The sequence below is a fragment of the Rhipicephalus microplus genome, chromosome 3, assembly GCF_043290135.1.
Source record: "Rhipicephalus microplus isolate Deutch F79 chromosome 3, USDA_Rmic, whole genome shotgun sequence".
In the NCBI taxonomy this organism is placed as follows: domain Eukaryota; kingdom Metazoa; phylum Arthropoda; class Arachnida; order Ixodida; family Ixodidae; genus Rhipicephalus; species Rhipicephalus microplus.
In genome coordinates this window covers 124,055,869-124,074,742 of record NC_134702.1, presented here as the reverse complement: position 1 = coordinate 124,074,742, position 18,874 = coordinate 124,055,869, and positions in this window count along the sequence as shown.

The following is an 18,874-nucleotide window of genomic DNA, read 5'->3' as shown; positions in this document are numbered from 1 at the left end:
CTCACTCCGTGGACTCAGCCGGTACGACAGCGACTAAAGGTTATACCCATCGGCTTCACCCGAAAGATGTTTTCTGCAGTTGTAATTCTGAATTTTTTGTAAAAGTGCACGCAGCATTCTATTACTTTTGCCGAGCTCGTTCACCCACGGCTCTTGAAATAAGTGCTGACCGGCTTTGAGGAAAAACCTCTGATTTAACGGCAATAGTGGCAGGGGGGGCATAATATTTTTGCGTTTGTGTGTATTGAATCTGCCCTATTAGGCCAGTTTTGTGTATGAAGTGAACTGGTGTCTTATGGATTGTGCTATCATGTACTTAGCAGCTGTAACTGTTTGTGTCACTGTAGCGAAGGCCTGTATAAAGGAGGTGACGAGAGCGTTCCGACTATAACCAATTACATGTCAATATACGATGGTATGCATCTGTTGCATCACTGAAATAGTACAATATGAACGCATATCACCACCTGGTGAATGCAACCAGTTCTATGATTATATAACAGCCGGTGTGAGGGCCAACCCTGCCCAAAGCCTATTATCTCCGCCCTAGTAAAGTGAGGAGGGAGAGAGAAGACACATGATGGAATAGGAGCACGTGTGTCCTGCTGGAGAAGGTTTTTACGGGTATGGAGGGCGTTTAGGGGCCAAGGTGCAAGGAAAATAGCGGGAAGGTCTATCTGGAGGACAATGCACCTGCTGGTCAGAAGAAATGTGTGGGTTTGCATCATGGCCTTGAATCTAATGTACCATGATGCAAGTAGCTGTACTGTGGTTCATCCTATGAATCACCTCGCAGATTTCCATCTTTCTGGGAATTTTCTTGAGCTCCTTGATAGCTCGTAATAAATCAGTGAATACGGCAGAGCGATTATTAGTCGCTCCAGAGCCAAGTTGAGCTTGGGCAGGTGAAGTCGCTTGGGCGGAGATGTGCCTCGTTGTTTAGGGCTTATTTGCAAATCCCGGTATCCAACATTCTTGTATAAAATTGAATGATGCGAAAACCTCACGCGTAAGAAGGGCTAGAGTAATCTTGAGATATCCCAATTTTATCTAGTCACCAATTTCAGCCGAGTTTTCCAGGTACGTTTCCTTCACCACCCTGATTATTTGAGCCAAACTGAACCGTGTGATGCGAATAAACACCACTGAAAATGAATTTCAATAACTAAAGCCATTTCAAAACAATGTTTTTGAATGCGGGCAACCCAGCATTTGAGGCGTAGTTGCATCATTCATTGCATGATTGAGATATCTTTCCTCCCGTTCTACTAAAATGCAAAAAGTGGACAGACGAAGTGTTGTTTTTTTTTTGAAGAGAAAAACAGTTTAGGTTGTTCTATATATAAATGTAATTGGTATATCATGAAAGTGAAAGGTGTTTCATTGAGTTAGTTCGGCATTTATTGCGCAGTGTTCGCCTCAGGAACGATGAAATGCATAGAATAGCAGCAATTTATTATGTCACGCGAACTCCTGCTTTCATTGAGCTGTCAGTAGAACTGCTTCCTCGTGACTGGCAGTGGAGCTCTTACTCCCAGTGACCGTCATTCTGAATATTCTTTAGACATAATGTATACCTTATGCGGCACTACATAGTAGCTCTTATGACTAAACGTTACAGTGATTCAAATAGTTGAAGGAATAGTTAGACGTCTGGAGCGCATCCTCTTAGCACGCTATATGGCATGCGAGTGCTCTCTTCGCTCAAGGCCATCTTGTATGCAAATGCAAGGCAGGTGGCGCCACGTTTGAAGAGAGAGTGCGAAGAAACGGACACTGAGCACAAACGATAATAAAAAAGAAGAGATACTCTGCTTTATGACGTTTCAGGACCTTACACCTGTGTGATTAGCAGCGCCAAGCTTCTAAGCACCAGTTCTACAGTAAACAAAGGCCGTTACGTCTCAAACTATGAAGTTTAACTATGAAAACGACAAAAAATTATATAAACTTCAAGCACCCATTGACCACAATAGATGATCCAGTTTTCATATTTTAAATATCTGATCGCTGACATGCCTGCGATTGAGAAAAGCTAAACTATTGAAAAACTGCGCCTAAAATTAATAGAAGAACGATCCACTATAAGGGCCATATTCACACACACCGCATTTTCGTAAACATGTGGATACCGGGTTTTGCGCGAACTATGCCACCCTAACCCTAGATTGTAACTCGTGAAAGCTTCGTTTAATATTGAAATATTTATCACTACTGGGATTATTTTGCTGCTTTGCTCATGCCACTGAAAGCGTTGAATACAATTCATGTAACAAGCATCGCTCTAACTGACGGTGCATCTTCGTAAGCGCTATCCCTCTCATGCAGGATTACGTGATGGGTTGCAGTACATCATCCCCATCATCATGAGCCTGCCCCGTTGCGGCAGTCTAGTGGCTATGGTACTCGGCTGCTGATCCGCAGGCCGCGGGATCGAATGCCGGCTGCGGCAGCTGAATTTTCGGTGGAGGCGGAAGTGCTGCAATACCTGTGCTCAGATTTAGGTGCACGTTAAAGAACTTCAGGTGGTCTGAATTCCCGGCGTCTTCCGCCACGGCGTCTCACATATGGTGCACGGTTTTGGAACGTTAAACACACATATCTAAATGTGTCATCAGCATCAGTCTGACTACTCCCACTGCAGGCCAAAGGCCCCTCCTATGATTCATCAATCAAATCAGCCTTGTGCTTTCTGCTGCCACGTTATACTTGTGAACGTTTTAATTTTATCAGCTGACCTAACTTTCCGTCCCATTTGATGCGTTTGCTTTCTCTGGTAATCTAGTAAGTTACCCTCAAGACCAGTTATCCTGCCTACGTGCTACGTGGTTTACCCATGTTGATTTCTTATTTATTTTAACTATGATACCCTAACCCCAGTTTATTCCCTGACCCACTCTGCTCTATTGTCTATTAAGGTTACACGTATCATACGTGGGCTGAAATTTAGCATATAACTTCTTACCTATTCAAGCGAGGTAGCGTGCGGTTATGTTCGCCCTGAATCTACTTGAAATCAGTTTTGCTGGTAGACAGATCTAGTGTTTATGCTACCGCTTATTTAAAATATTGCTACATGCATGAAAACTGAGATTTAAAGGGGCGACGCGCGTGTGTGCCTGACGACGAAGACGAAGGGTGGTCGACGCTCGCTTGCTGGTGAACTGGTCACGCCATTACCGCCGGTTTAAAATACATCTATTGACGTCTCTTTTTTCTTTAACAATATATTAGCTGCGAAGCATCTTCGCGTCTAGTTCATCGATAGAGTTTCCTGAACTTAACTGTAGGGGACTCTGACGCTAAGATCCTTCAGCGAGCATGTGGATGATGGGTAGTACACGGATTTGCCTAGCCTTCGTGCTTGCGGGCGTTGAGCGCACTTTTGATTTTGTTTTTTTGCATCTTGGTTTTGTTTCGAACAAAACAACAAGCCGTCTTGAATTTCGTGACCCGAAGAGAATCGATGTGTCTAGAAAGTTGAAGTGTGGAAGCATAAATGATAAACTATTGCTGATTGTTGTTTCGTGAAAAAAACAACTTCAAGCCATCCGAAGGCAATCGGAACACACAGTGCGAAGTTTATGTATATCCATGTACTACCCATTACTCCGGTGGTCGCTAAGGCGCCGTGCGTTGCAGCTCGCATAGAAACTAGCACAAGAATTCCCTCTGGTGTATATACAGTAATATTTATGGCTCACTCTAGTGCGCGGCGTGACCACACCTACTGCGAAAACCATCCCCTACCCTCTCTTCTCTACTACGCTGCCCCTTTCTCGCCTCGCGATGCCGACGCAAGCATCGTGTGCGAGCCGACGCTAGTTACCACCCCTTTTCTCCTCCAAGAATTTTCTCCGTGGCGTTCACTTCCACAATCTGCATTTTCGTCTCCTCCCGCCATCTCGTCTTGCAACGCTGATGCAGGCAGCGTCTGCTAGCGAGTTTTTTGATTGCAATAAAAAAAACCAACTGCTTGTGCTGCACAACTGTTCACTGGCCACCCCATGTACATATGCAGTGCATCTTTACCTTCAAACTAGTGCCGGTGGGGATTTCTCCTGTGTGTTGTTGAAATATAAAAAAATGCCTCCACCTCCCCGGATGAAATTGTGAGAAAATGCAAATACATTTCTTGCGCCGGGAGGGTACAGTTGCCCTCAGACATTCGCCTTCACGGACTTCTGCCATCTCCTTGAAATGCGCCCAGCCAGCGAACGGTCGAGAGTGAGGAGTGAGTGGATGGGAGAGTGCGTCGCCAGCGTTCTTGGTTAGGCGTTAGCGTGTCATAGCGGCGTCTCGAGCACACATTTCCGGAAGCTCTCGAGAGGCGCGCGGCCAGCCAACGATCGGAAGTGAGGGGCAAGTGGACGGTGGAGTGGGGCACAGGGCAGAGAGAAAGCGAAGGAGAGAAGTAGCGGTGAAGCACTGGAGCTACCCGCTCCTACACTTTTTCGCACCACATGTTCTGGTTGCTAGGAACGAGATTAAGAGCATGTGCCTACAGCTGTTGCTATGGGAAAGGAAGTGAGAGCAGAGAGATAACTGCCGGTGCACGGACAGCGCCATGGACAATGCCGGACGCCTTATAGAGCCCGACTAAGAAAGTCATTCGAATAATTTTGTACCGTGCGCGTTAACTTAAAGTGAACTGCGGGTCTCTGTATCCAATCCAAGATTGTTTCGTTAAGAAGCACCAGTCCAGCACCGTGTTATTTGCGCCTCTTCAGGTTTCTCTCTTGCGCATGGCTGCCACCAGCGTAATCGTTAGCGCCCGGTGCTTCTCATATACATATGGTACCTTTAGCGAGAGACCTTGCTATTTTTCACGTGTACATTCTGCAAAGTGATGACAATATTGCGATATCGAATAACAACAGCATGCGTTATGCGTAATTATATTCTTTACTTATTGTTTATTTACAACACACTACTACACGCCAGAACAACCCCACGTGGGAGTGCAAAGTCAAACAAAATAAAAAGAGAACATGAAAGATAATTAACAGAGAGATCCGGATTACTAGGCTAACCACAGCTAGCAATCAAACAGGTATTTGCGACTAAACATATCTTACATTCTAGGTAACAGTGATAAAAATAAAAAAGGTCACTAAAACAACAAGCTTTCTAATGTGTCAAAAAAATTTACCCCATCAAAGATGTAATTAGGAAGGGCATTTCTGTAAAAAATATTTTGTCGAAAAAAGCAATGTTGAAATACGTCAGTTCTAGCAAATATTGGTTTCAGAGCATGGTGCATTGTGCTTCTTTTTCTTGGAGTTTAAGGGCTTCGCATATTAGGTTATAGCATGTCCGAATTACTTTACCCTGTGTTTTGTCAGAACAACATACGGAAATATATGCGGGGCAGTTTTGATTTCGCGATTCCGTGTTGTTGCATAGGTGTATTCTTGCCAAAATGGCGAAAAAAGAGAAACAAGTGCTTACCGTTCCAAGAGCACCATAGTTCAGTCCTATTGGCCCGTACATGTATAAGAACGGACGGCGCATTATGGCTGTCGGTATGAAAACAGCATGTTCACCGGGCGAAAAATAGGCGTTGACTGCGCTTTCATCATATCGTGTTGTCTTCTGGTCGCGCCAAGCGAGGTGAGCGTTCAGAGAGACATACTTGATCCACGTGGGAAATAGTCGGTCTGGTAGTACGTCCGGATAAGGCTCTGAGGCAGACAATCAGACATATCGTTACACAAAAATGACTTCCTCACCATACGAAGTTTTCTCACACAAACTCTAGGTTATATATGTGATAATAATGAAGAAAACAGTAATAAAACAACAATAAATATTTGTTACTGATCGGTGGGTTCAACGTCTCAAAACCACCATATAAATATGAGAGCTCCGTAGTGGAAGGCTCCGCAAATTACGAAAAGCTGGGATTCTTCAACGTGCGCCGAAATTTGAGCTCACGGGCCTACAGCGTTTTCGACTCCATCGAAAATGCAGCCGGCGTAGTAGGGATTCCATCCCGCGGCCTTGGGGTCAGCCGCCGAGTACCTTAACCACTAGACCACCTCTGCAGGGCATAAATAATTATTTTGCGCACACAACAATGAACACTGACTGCCATTCGATATAGTAAACATGCGTTTCATTATGAGCCTCGGTGAAGTAATTGCGGCATGTGTAACGTGAAGCTGCGTTGAACAGGTGTGATGGTGGTACGCAGTTAAAAGACAGAGCCACGTCGTAATATGCGTCAACCATATTATAAACAGCTAGCTAGTAACTAGTCTTTTTTGGCTCTTAAGTAAACGGGCTTTCTGAAGACATAGGAAGCCATTATCTGGTACCATAGGTTAGTGCTGCGATGTGGTAAATACATTTGAAATTTCTCAATTTCGTTCTAAGAATATAAAGTAACTTTTAAGGGCTAGTTGACACTCCCTTCACTACCAAGAACCTTCAACAAGGTATATCCTGAACGCGGGACGTAAACAGGACACCATGACTGTGCCCTGTATACTGATTACGGCTACGTTGCAAACGTATTAGCAGTTATTTGATTGCTTAATGCGGTGTCATGTCCTAATGCCTACCAAAAGGATAATTTGAAGTGTATTGAGAAAATGAGTGAAGCTTTGTTCTAAAAATGAGGCTGGAGGGTAGTGACCTTCGCTTCATTTTAAAATGAGATAGTGTAGCCTTGACTAGCTAAAAGCCTCCAGCGATTTAAATACAGCACTTCTATTATCATTATTTTTTAGCAGCAAGCAAAGAAGAAGGTAATCTGTGCTCGCAGCTAAACAAGCTAACTGGTATATCACATTTTCTGGCGTTTTTATTTGCTGAGTTTGGTAAATAGTTTTTAAAAAACGTTTAAGGTTTGTTTCTTACATTATGGTATAACAATTTTTAGAGTTATTGTGAGCAGCACACCACAGTGGTGAACGCCTGAATATCGCTTCCCACCTTCCATCATTTATCGCACACCTCTATTGATGTGCATGGCAGCTCATGCACTTCTGTGCATTCTGCCTCCAGTGCAAGCCAGTGAAATCTACCTACGGACACATCAGGTGCCCTATGCTGCCATACACCTTACCACCTAACATATCCTGCAAGCAAGTTATCTCACTATTAAACTTATGCAAAGTATTTTGTGCGTAAATCTTCATTTCAGGATCGGAACTTGGAGGAAACTTGACGTTAGCAATCAAGACTAGAACGCCGTAGCGTAATCAGGCCCCATCGCCTTCTTAATTCCTACCCAAGCATCGGCTCTCACTACATGCCTCAAAAACGCCGTACGAACATGACCGACTGTGCGCGTAATACGAGCATTTCAAGCTTCAATCAAATGCCGAGTGCAGCTATAGTTATGTGGCCATATACAAGCACATTTCTACTTTTCACGAATCAGCAAACGGAGCAAACATGTTCGTGCGGTAACATTAAAACCTACATGTCTCAATTTTCTATTAAAGTTTTTTTGCAGATGACGATGACCGAGTATGCCTGAGTGACTTGTAATAAATGTGTCTTTGAAACACCCCCTTACTGCTATTCGCGGGTTTTGGCGCTTGACGTAATCGTACGATCTTGCCTCGCATTGTAGAACGCGTTAGAGTGACTTCTTTGAGTATGCGGCATCGTGTTTTCTTTTCCGAAGTTGTTTCAAGCAATACCGGAGCTCGGTAGCGGAAATTCTGCTGGCCACGCAGATAACCGAGGCTGGATTCTTACACGAATGAAACTTTTTTCATTTACTTGAATTCGTTCAAAACACATTATTATGATGATGATGATGATGATGATGACGGTAGATTTTAGTGGCGCAAGGGCAACTAAGGCCAAAGAGCGCCGAAAACAGGGGTTTTAGTCGGTTTGATTATCAAAAGTTATACTCAGCGTGGCAAGAATAAAAGAGTAGTGCATAGGGCTTAAACTCAAGTGTCATGACTTTGTGTGATGACTTTAAAAGGGGCTGAACCTATGGGCTTTACAGTTTCACGCAGTGTCGGCAGCTGCCCTTGTCAGCACAAGGAGTGCGTGCTGGATGACATTTGGTAAAGAAGTCTCAGCGGTTCCTTCAAGATTGAGAGAGGGCTGTGATTAGCGACAATATGTAATGGAATGTAGCAAGCCTACATCGGCTACTTTTGTGGGAAACAGGGGATCGTTACGAAGAAAAAACAAAGGGTGAGGCAGCATTTTTATAACTTTGGCAAGTGACGCAGTCTTTCTGGTTTAAAGGACGGACACATAATTAAAACATGAACGACATATCGCACATCACACTTTTCACGACACGGTGCCGGAGAGTTGCTTAAAAGGTGCGAGTGTGTTACATGTGTATGACTGATTCTGAGTCTGCAAAGTGCAACCTCTTGTTTCCTGTTACGTTTTTCAAGAGCAGATCTTCCTATTCTTGGCTTACTAAGAGCAATTTGTTTTCGATTGCTGCGTTTCAATCCTCTTGGCATTGCCTACACATTCGGTTTTGGGTTAGCGACCTCAAGTCCTCATACGAAATTACGACTACGTATACTGATGGGCAGAGTTCAGCGGACTTCGCCAGTCGGTTCACCACCTCATTGCCAGCTATGTTGCAGTGTCACGGAATCCAGCATTGCGTGACTTTAAGCTTGATTCTGTAGGCTGACATGTGGCAACTTAAAAGGGCATTAGTCAATGGTATTTTATATCTTTGCGGAAGACAACGCAGTCACTGCACTGAGGAGATCTGTGCATATAATGGAGGCTGGTTTTTTCACCTTTAAGATGTGCCTTCTAGCTACAAGTATTCCATAGCACTCAGCAGTAAATATGTCGGTATGTTCGTTTAATGTTGCAGATTTAGAGTACGCCGGACCATATGCAGCACATGCGACGGCCGGGGACTTGGAAGCATCAGTGAAGTACTCAGGACACCTCTATTTTGCCTGCAAGTAAATAAAATGCTGATCAATTGCGAATGGGAGGGCATGCTTTTCTACCTCTATGAATGACAAGTCACAATTGATAGCCCGCGTTTCCCACGGTGTCACAAAGTCCTTGTGGGAACTTAGTTGAAGTTTGGAGACTTGTATGTGCAGATTTTTAAAGTGGGAGGCCACTCTGAAGGAATTTGTTGGCGTAGCTGATGGTCGCGTCAAACCGACGTGGGTGTTTGATGTATCCCGCAATAGCTAGCGAGATAGGTGGTTGACATAGGAAGGCACCTTGGTGACATACTTGATGCTTGTGAACTTCCATCATCGTTCTAATGACCGCCGGTCTGTCTGAACATACAGGGTGGCTGTTGAACTAGTTCGGAAAACACCACTAGCCAGAAGAATCCCATGGTGATGCATTGGGTCAAGCTTCTTAAGTGTGAATCTCGACGCTGATTCTGATACAACCAAGCCATAATCAATACGTTAGAGCGCTATACTGCTGAGGAGGTTTAATAGACAATCATGATCTGTACCCCATGATCGATGCGAGAGAATCTTGAGCAAGTTAAAGGCTTTCAAGCGTTTCAATAGCAGGTGCTTGATATGTGGGACAAAGCTGAGCATTCCATTCATTACAGCACATAAAACTTTATGATCTTTCTTAGTAGTATTGGTGTGTCCATTCATTAAAATGTTTCCGACGGGCCTCAGGCCACGTATTTTAGAAAATTGTAAGCAGATAAATTTGCGAGAGTTAAATTTTCAACCATTTGCGTCTGCCCATCTTGAGAGTTTGTTTACTGCCAACTGAATTTGATGTTCGCAGATGGCTAGGTTGCATGATTTGTAGCTGATCTGAATGTAATTTACACATAAAAAGCATGAAATTCTTTGAGTCATTAAAGTGCCTAAAAAGTTTATTTTAACAATTAAAAGTGTGCAACTAAGAACACCATCTTGGAGACACGTTTTTCCTGCGTGAACCGCTTTGAAAGGGCATTTCCAATGTGAAGCACGAACGTACGTTCAAAGAGGTAGCTTTTATTTGTATCTAGCACGTTTCCTGACACTCCAAGAGATTGCAGGTCATGGAGAATGCCATAATGCGATGTCGTGTCATAAGCCTTCTCCAATTCTAAAAATACAGAAAGGCAGTGTTGTTTGTAAATAAAAGCATACCTGCCACAGCATTCGAATGCTACTAGTTGGTCAGTTGTCGACCGGCCTGATCTGAACGCTGGTTGACGCCTGCCAAGGAGGTAATTATATTCAAAATATACATAAGGCTGTCGTTTTCAATCTTTTCAAATACCTTGCACAAGCAGCTAGTAAGGGTGTTAGGCCTGTAACGAGCACCAAGTGTGGCTTCTTTTCCTTTTTAGGGGATGGGTATAATAACTGCCTCTTTCCAGGCCATGGGTAGCCACCCAGAGGACCGTACATTGTTGAACAGTAAGAGAATAGCATCAAGCGTGTGTTCATGTAAGTGTTTCAGCATGCCATATGTAATCCTGTCTGGGACTGCTGCTGAGTCGCCACATGTTGCTTGCGCTGCCTTCAATTCGTCTATAGTAAACGAAGTATTGTAGCCTCCAGCAGATGACCTTCTAATATGGCTGGGCTTATGCTCCTTAGCAAGGTTCTGTAGTTTAAAGGAGTCTTTATAATATGCTGAGCAGAAGATGTACTCAAAATGTTGGCCTGTGGCATCTGCCTGGTGTTCCAGTGTATCACCAGCAGTACTGACGAAAGGCACCGGATGAGTGTTCTGCTTTTGAAGTGCTCTTTGTTTTACACCCTATACTATACGTATCAGTGTAGGAGTTAACTGACGAGAGAAACAACTGCCAGCTCTGCCGCTTTGATTCTCGTCGGATACGCCTACCATATGCTGTTGCACAGTTGAAATTTATGAATTTGTCAGCTGCAGGGTACCTGCGAAATTTCAACCAAGCTGTGTTTTGTTCTCACGAGCTTTTTCGCACTTCGCATTCCACCAAGGCAGTCGATTGTTTCGCGTATTGCCAGATATCTGTGGGATTTATTGCTCTGCGGCATATATGATATGAAGTACGACCAATGCTTGACAGTCATCAATGTCTAGGTTTTCAATAGAGGAACGCGACAGTTTTGTATGTTCTCGGAATTTTATCCAGTCAGCATATCGTTCTCTAAACCTGAATACATTTGTAGTCGTCTTACTTGTACTTCCTCTGTGTTTTAGACTGACAGGAAATTGATCACTTGCGTAGAGGTTATGAATAACACCTCCCTCTGTGGTTGCCATGAGTGAAGAAGAGCCCGTAGCTAGATCTATTGCTGCGTATGAATTCCACGCTGCGTTCAAGTGTGTTGGTTCTTTTTTTTGTTTGCTATACAAGCGCCGGAGGACAAGAGGAAGTTTTCGATTGGGGAGCCTCAAGAATTTGTTTTTCTGCATCGCCATAGAGGTTCTGCGCATTAAAATCTCAAACCAGGAGGAATGGATGCAGGAGTGGGTCGACGAGTGTTTCAAGCTCTTTAATAGACAGGTGACAGTGTGGAGGGATATATATTGAGCACACAATTGTCTTTGGTCCAAAGATAAGGGTTCGTATTGCCACTACCTCTAAATCAGTAACCAGAGTGAGGCTTTGAGACGGGATTGCTTTCTGCACAACGATAGCGACATCACCGGACGAATGGGCAGTTCCGTGCCTGTCTTTTCAATATACCACATATCTTCTTAGAAATTTAGTGTGTGTTGAGTTTAGTTCTGTCTTCTGCAGGCAAAGTATGTCAGGTTGGCGTTGTGCAAGTATTTCATAGTTGTCGTCCAGGTTCTTCAGGATATCTGGGTAGTTCCAGGGGCGTAAACTCTCGGCAGTCATTTTTAAGAATGAAGAAAGGAAGAAGAGTTATTCAGACTTCGCCGCATTTGTCAGGTGCCTGAACTGGACGGTGTCTTTCCCTCTGAGGCATTCTATTGGGCTCCGCTTTAATAGGAGAGATTTCGTGAGCATCGAAGACGCTGAGAACGCCGGTGTCACATCCATTGCCTTCATGAACACTCGGAGGCTAAGGGGCGTTTCTCAAGAGGAACAGAAGCCCTCTCAATTGTCTGTGTCGTCCCGAGGTCTAATGGAGGTTGACCTGTGGGATTCGCATTTTCATTGTAGTCTCCGAAGTCTGATGGAGGTTGACCTGCTGGACTTCGAACGTTGGTGCAGCCTGCGGCTGCTTGGGGGGGGGACGAAATGTGCACGCATCAGCAAAGATGTACTGCGTGCCCACCGTTACTAGACGCCGCCCAGCCCCCTAGCGTTCTACGTCAGCGTACAATCTTCCGGAGAAGAGTGAGACCTTCTTCCAGGTTTCAGAGAATGTGATGTTTTCCGTTACTTTTATATGTATAACTTCCTTTTCCCTTTTGAAAATTTCACGTGTCCGCGAGTACGCTGCGCGCGGCCCGTGACAGTTAGGGAACTTTGTTTGCGTGGAAGTACAGCTCTTGGTTGAGTGCTCAGGATCACCACATTTTGCACGTGTTTGTTTTTTGCGACAGGTTCAACTTATGTACGTACTTCTGGCATTTGTAGTACCTTCTAGGGTTGGGTAGGTAAGGGTGGACTTTGCAGTGGAGGAACGCAGCTTTCACACATTCGGGCAGGATGGAGTGGTTAATTGTTAATACTATATTGGGTGGAACCACTTCTTCATTGTTCCGCTTGATGGTAATCTGACTCCTTGCTTTGGAAAGCCTTCAAGGACGTCAGTTTTGGTTTCTCGCATCAGACCACGTTGTCAAATGACGCTTCGAGCAGTGTTAAGACTGCGGTTGGGGTGATGGACACGTCCAAGTAGTCAAACTGCTTCTGTTTCAGAAGGGTATTTGCGTGCTCTTTTTCGCTTACTTCAACAAGAAGTTCACCGGATGACAGTTTCTTTGCATCGTACTTTTCCCTATTAGGTTAGCTTGGGCTCTAGCTAAAAGTAAAACCGACAGTCCTGCAACAGAGACGTTATCTGCAAAAACGTGTATGAGTAGAAAGCTCGTGAAGTGGTCACAATCGGTTTCGGTTCGTTTGGAGCTCCTGTCAGTGCGGTTCCTTTTTGAGGGATTGATCATTGAGAAAGAGGAAGATTTTGCCATATGAAGCATTTGATGTTCAGCGGAAAATGTGACCACCCACCACCGAGCCCAACCCAGGGACACTAGAAGGCAGAAAACTTGAAGGCGCCAGTCATACATCGCCGCTATAACCAGATATAACTACCCAAGGTTCGGTAACTACACAAGGTTAACCCTAGGCGCCAGGAAATTCGAAAATAAACGGAAGGAATGGCAGGATAGATAAAAAGTAACAGATAAAGACAAAGATGAAAGAGGAGAGAGATAGGAAAGGGCGACTGCCTATTTCCCCTGCGTGGGTCAGCCCAGGGGTGCCATCTACGTGAAGGAGGTCCACAGGGGTGTGTTGCCTTTGCCGCGAGGCCTTGAAGGTCCAATCACCCGGCATCGGCTCAACCCCCAGCACCCGCCTTTCCCCGGACACGGCTCAGCGACGCACGGCTAGGCTTAGAAGGAAGTCGAAACCCCCGCGTTAGCTCGGGTCCGTGGTGACGCTAGCACCAAACGCCTGTCTGTGCAGAAGCCCCTACGGGAGAAATACAACACTCATGCAATGTTTCTTTCCAAAGCATTTTTGACCGATGCCGTGGTTTTATGGTAGAGAACCTACTTGCGAAGCAGAGAGCATGGGTTTGATTCTCATATGAATGGAAACTTCTGTGTTTTGCATCTTTCTGCTTTTTTCGCTCACGTCAACTAAAATTTTTCGCCCATAATCAGTGACGTCAACGCCGATAATGCTTCCAACACCAGAATTTTTCTGAAAGAAGCTCAGTAATGCAACTGCGTTAAAATTCTCATGGTTGACTGCTAATGCAAAGGTCGCGTGATAAGATACTGGCAGTTACCATCGGAATTTGATTCTGGCTTGAATAAACAGTCAAAGTATTTGGTACACAATGTAAAATATTGTATGCACTGTTCATTTCAGTATCATGCGTGTATATATATACACACACACACACATATATATATATATATATATATATATATATATATATATATATATATATATATATATATATATATATATATATATATATATATATATATTGTGAAGAAGAAAGAGCGTCGTTGGCAAGCAACATCGCCACCTCTTGGGTACTGGGTGCTGGGCTTCGCTCGCTCGGCTCGTGCTGATCATCGCCGGCATCTGCTTGACCGTTGCTCTTGCACGATCGTGTTTCTTCGTAAGACCACCGTCGCAACAGTCGTCAATAAACCCTTTTTCAATTGGTGGAAGGTGCTGACATTCCCCGTCCTCTGAACCTGGGTGCTGCCATTCGCTGTCGCCTGAACCTGGAGCTGCGCAAGAGAACGCTACCTCCCATCATGGCTACCAACAACGCGCAACCTGGCTCTTCCACTCCATCCCCCAGCAACCCCGGCGTTCTTCGTTTGCGAGAGCTCAAGGTCTTTAGCGGAGCTGATGAGACCGACGTGGAAGACTGGTTCGCTAACTAGGAACTGGTGAGCGCTAACAACAAGTGGGATGACGCGGACAAATTGACTTACGTCATCTTTTACCTCACTGACGTGGCCGAAATGTGGTATAATAACCACAAAAACGACATCACGACGTGGTCCATCTTTAAAACCTTGTTTGCTGACGTTTTTGGCCGACCCGCAGTCCGCAAGTCCAGAGCCGAACAACGCTTGCGGACTCGCGCACAAAAGCCAACGGAATCTTTCACCAGCTACATCGAAGACATTATTGGTCTTTGCAACCGTGTGAACACTACCATGCCCGAGTCGGAGAAGATTCAACACATCCTCAAAGGGATAAATGGCGTTGCATATCAGCTGCTCCTGGCCCGTAATCCTGCCACCGTTGCGGAACTTGTCACTTTGTGTCAAAGTTTCGACGAGTTGAGCAAGCAGCGCGCCCTGACTCGCCCATTTTCCTCACACGCCGACTCGCTCTCCAGTCTCACTTCTGTTCCCGACCACTCACCAACCCTGCAAGAGATTAAAGACTTTGTGCGTGAAGAAGTAGCTCGGCAACTGTCGTTGATTCCCTTCACGCAGCAGCCGCCGTCCTCTCGTCTGCCCTCACCACTCCGCGACGTTATTGCCGAAGAGGTAGCTCAGGCTGTTCCCGTCGCTTCCCACCAGCAGCCTGTGGCCATGCCTGTTGCCCATGCGCCGGCTATGCAGCCCGTGGCCGCGCCCCTTACGTATGCCCAGGTGGTACGTAGCACACCCCGCCAGCAGCATTTGTCACCCATGTCTTCAGTCGCTCCCCACTCCGCCCCATTTTCGACACCTTGGGCCGCACCACGAGTCAGCAATTCCTGGCGCACTCCTGACAATCGACCGATCTGCTACGCCTGCGGTACTCCAGGACACGTGGGAAGATATTGTCGCCGTCGCTTCCAACCACTCCGCGACGCTACTCGGCCGTTACCGTATGACCCACAGCCCATGCACATACCTGCTCCCTATCCCTCACCGCAGTATGGATGCACTAACTTTCCTGAGTCTCGGTCACACCAGCCTCAAACTCACTCTCCCCGCTCCCCATCTCCTCGCAGGCGATCACTGTCCCCAATGCGTCCTAGACCCGCTTCCTCCAACCGGGAAAACTGAACGCCGCAGTTCCAGAGGCAAGAACTGCGCCGTCGTCGAAATGCTCAAGTCCTCGCACTTCACCAGCTAACGTCGTCGCTATATCTGTCGATGGTGTTTCTACCTTTGCCCTCGTCGACACAGGTGCTGCCGTTTCTTTTATAGCCGCCCAGCTCTGCCGCTCCCTACGCAAAGTGACCACGCCGCTCTCTGGACTATCGCTTCGTACAGCTAGCGCACAAGTTCGACCTCTTGGCACCTGTACGGCCCGCATATTCATCCAAGGCTCTATGTACGTTGTCGAGTTCATCGTCCTTTCGGTGTGCTCGCATGACGTTATCCTAGGGTGGGACTTTCTGTCAAATTATCATGCCATCATCGACTGCGCACGCGCTGAAGTTCAATTTTCGCACCTGTGTGACGAACCTTTGCACGAAACCCTTGAGCGGTCGCCAAAACTTGTCGTGCGTGAGGACACTGAAATTCCGCCAGCCTCTCTTGCCGTTGTCCCGGTTTGCTGCGATGACTATAACGATGCTACAGTAATGTTTACACCTTCCGACATTTTCATGAGCCGCAGAGCCGTTTCCTTGCCTTTCGCTACACTCGACGTCACTGCGGGCCGAAGCAATATTTTCGTCCACAACCCCCCTTCTGCACCGCTTACGCTACTTGCCGGCGAATGTCTTGGTCGAGTGGAGTACCTCGATTCCTGTTTATTCCTTAACATGCCAGACGAATCGTGCAGTAGCGCCTCGACCGAACTTCATGCCCTTTCCCCACTGGAGTGCTCATCGAGTGACACCTTCTCGAGTTCCATCGCCGACACCTTAAGTGCCCATGAACGCGCCGAGCTTCTTAATCTCCTACAGCACTTCGCGAATTCATTCGACGTTTCTCAGCCGCAATTGGGTCGGACTTCCGCAGTGCACCACTACATTGACACCAGTTCGCACCAGCCATTGCGTCAAAGACCGTACCGTGTCTCTGCTGCAGAACGTCACGTCATCAACGACCAGGTCGAAGAGATGCTACGCCGTCGCGTTATTCGACCATCGCACAGTCCTTGGGCATCTCCTGTCGTTCTAGTTCGAAAAAAAGATGGATCGATTCGATTTTGCGTCGACTACCGGCGATTAAACAAGGTGACGCGGAAAGACGTCTATCCATTACCGCGCATAGACGACGCCCTTGACAGCCTACAAGGAGCCGAATTCTTCTCCTCCTTAGACTTACGATCTGGATACTGGCAGGTTCCTATGGCAGAAGCTGATCGCCAGAAAACTGCGTTCATTACACCAGATGGCCTGTACGAATTTAACGTAATGCCATTTGGTCTTTGTAATGCTCCTGCCACGTTTGAACGGCTCATGGACAACAGACTGCGTGAACTGAAGTGGTCTGTGTGTCTATGCTACCTCGACGACATTATCGTTTTCTCTCCCGAATTTCCTACGCATCTGCTTCGGCTCCAACTGGTTCTGACGTGTTTAACCAACGCTGGGCTCCAACTGAACCTTAAAAAGTGCCGCTTCGCCGCGCGAGAGCTGTCCATCTTAGGGCACATCGTCTCCAAGCATGGTGTTCGACCCGACCCTGCAAAACTGCGAGCAGTCGCTGAGTTCCCGAAACCTACAACACTGAAAGAATTACGCAGTTTTGTCGGACTATGTTCGTACTTCCGGCGCTTTGTGCGAAATTTTGCATCGATCATGTCACCACTGACCAACCTCCTACGCGGTGATGCAGACCTTTCATCCTGGTCTTCTGACTGCGACGTCGCGTTTGCCACGCTCCGTAGTCTGCTAACATCTCCTCCAATTCTTCGGCATTTCGACCCAACAGCTGCAACGGAAGTTCACACAGACGCTAGTGGGGTTGGTCTAGGCGCCGTCCTCGCCCAACGCAAGCCGGGCTACTCCGAATACGTCGTCGCTTATGCGAGTCGCACACTTACTAAAGCTGAGGCCAATTACAGCGTCACTGAAAAAGAGTGCTTGGCACTAGTGTGGGCGCTTCGCAAGTTCCGCCCTTATTTGTACGGTCGCCCATTCGACCTGGTAACGGACCACCATGCACTTTGTTGGCTCGCCACATTGAAAGACCCTTCTGGCCGCCTAGCTCGGTGGGCACTGCTAATCCAGGAGTACGACATTCGTGTCATCTATCGCAGCGGACGCAAGCATTCTGACGCCGACGCCCTGTCGCGTTCGCCTTTACCTCCCGACTCGGCCTGCGGAACCACTGGTATCTCCATCGCATCTCTCGACCTCGACTCCTTTACCAGTGAACAACACAAGGACCCGTGGATCGCTTCTCTTTTTAACTGTCTTTCTGGATTGTCAACCACTGCGGTACCACGATCTCTCCGACGTCAAGCTGCTCATTTCGCCATTCGTAATCGGCTACTACACCGACGCAACTACGCCCCCGAAGGTCGTAAGTGGCTCTTGGTTGTGCCGCGCAGCTTGCGATCACAAATCTGCGCCTCCTTTCACGACGATCCCCAATGTGGTCATGCCGGAGTTTTCAAAACTTACGAACGCATTCGCCATCGCTTCTACTGGCGCGGAATGTATAATTTCGTTCGAAAATTCGTTATGGGCTGTCCTGACTGCCAACGTCGCAAATCACCGCCTTTTCACTCGTCCGGTGCGCTTCAACCGCTTCCGTGCCCTGCCAAACCTTTCGATCGGATCGGAATTGATCTCTATGGCCCTCTACCGACAACATCAGATGAAAATCGGTGGATTATAGTCGCTGTGGACCATTTAACACGCTACGCTGAGACCGCCGCCCTTCCAAGTGCCACTGCGCGGGACGTAGCATCCTTCATCCTTCATCGCTTTATATTACGACATGGTGCACCTCGAGAACTACTAAGCGATCGAGGTCGAGCCTTCCTATCAGAAGTCATCACGTCTCTGCTTTCTGAATGCCATGTTGTTCATCGCAAGACCACGGCATACCACCCGCAGACTATCGGGCTCACGGAAAGATTTAACCGCACCCTTGGCGATATGCTCGCCATGTATGTGACATCCGATCATACTAACTGGGATCGCATTCTTCCATTCATTACGTTCGCATATAACAGCGCGGCACAGTCTACCACTGGATTTTCACCTTTCTTTCTTCTTTATGGACGCGAACCATTCCACACCATCGATACTCTCCTTCCATACCGTCCTGACGCATCCGAATGCCCATCTGTGTCCGAAGCTGCCCGAAATGCGGAAGAGTGCCGTGAACTCGCACGCACCTTTACGTCTCGAGAACAACAGCGCCA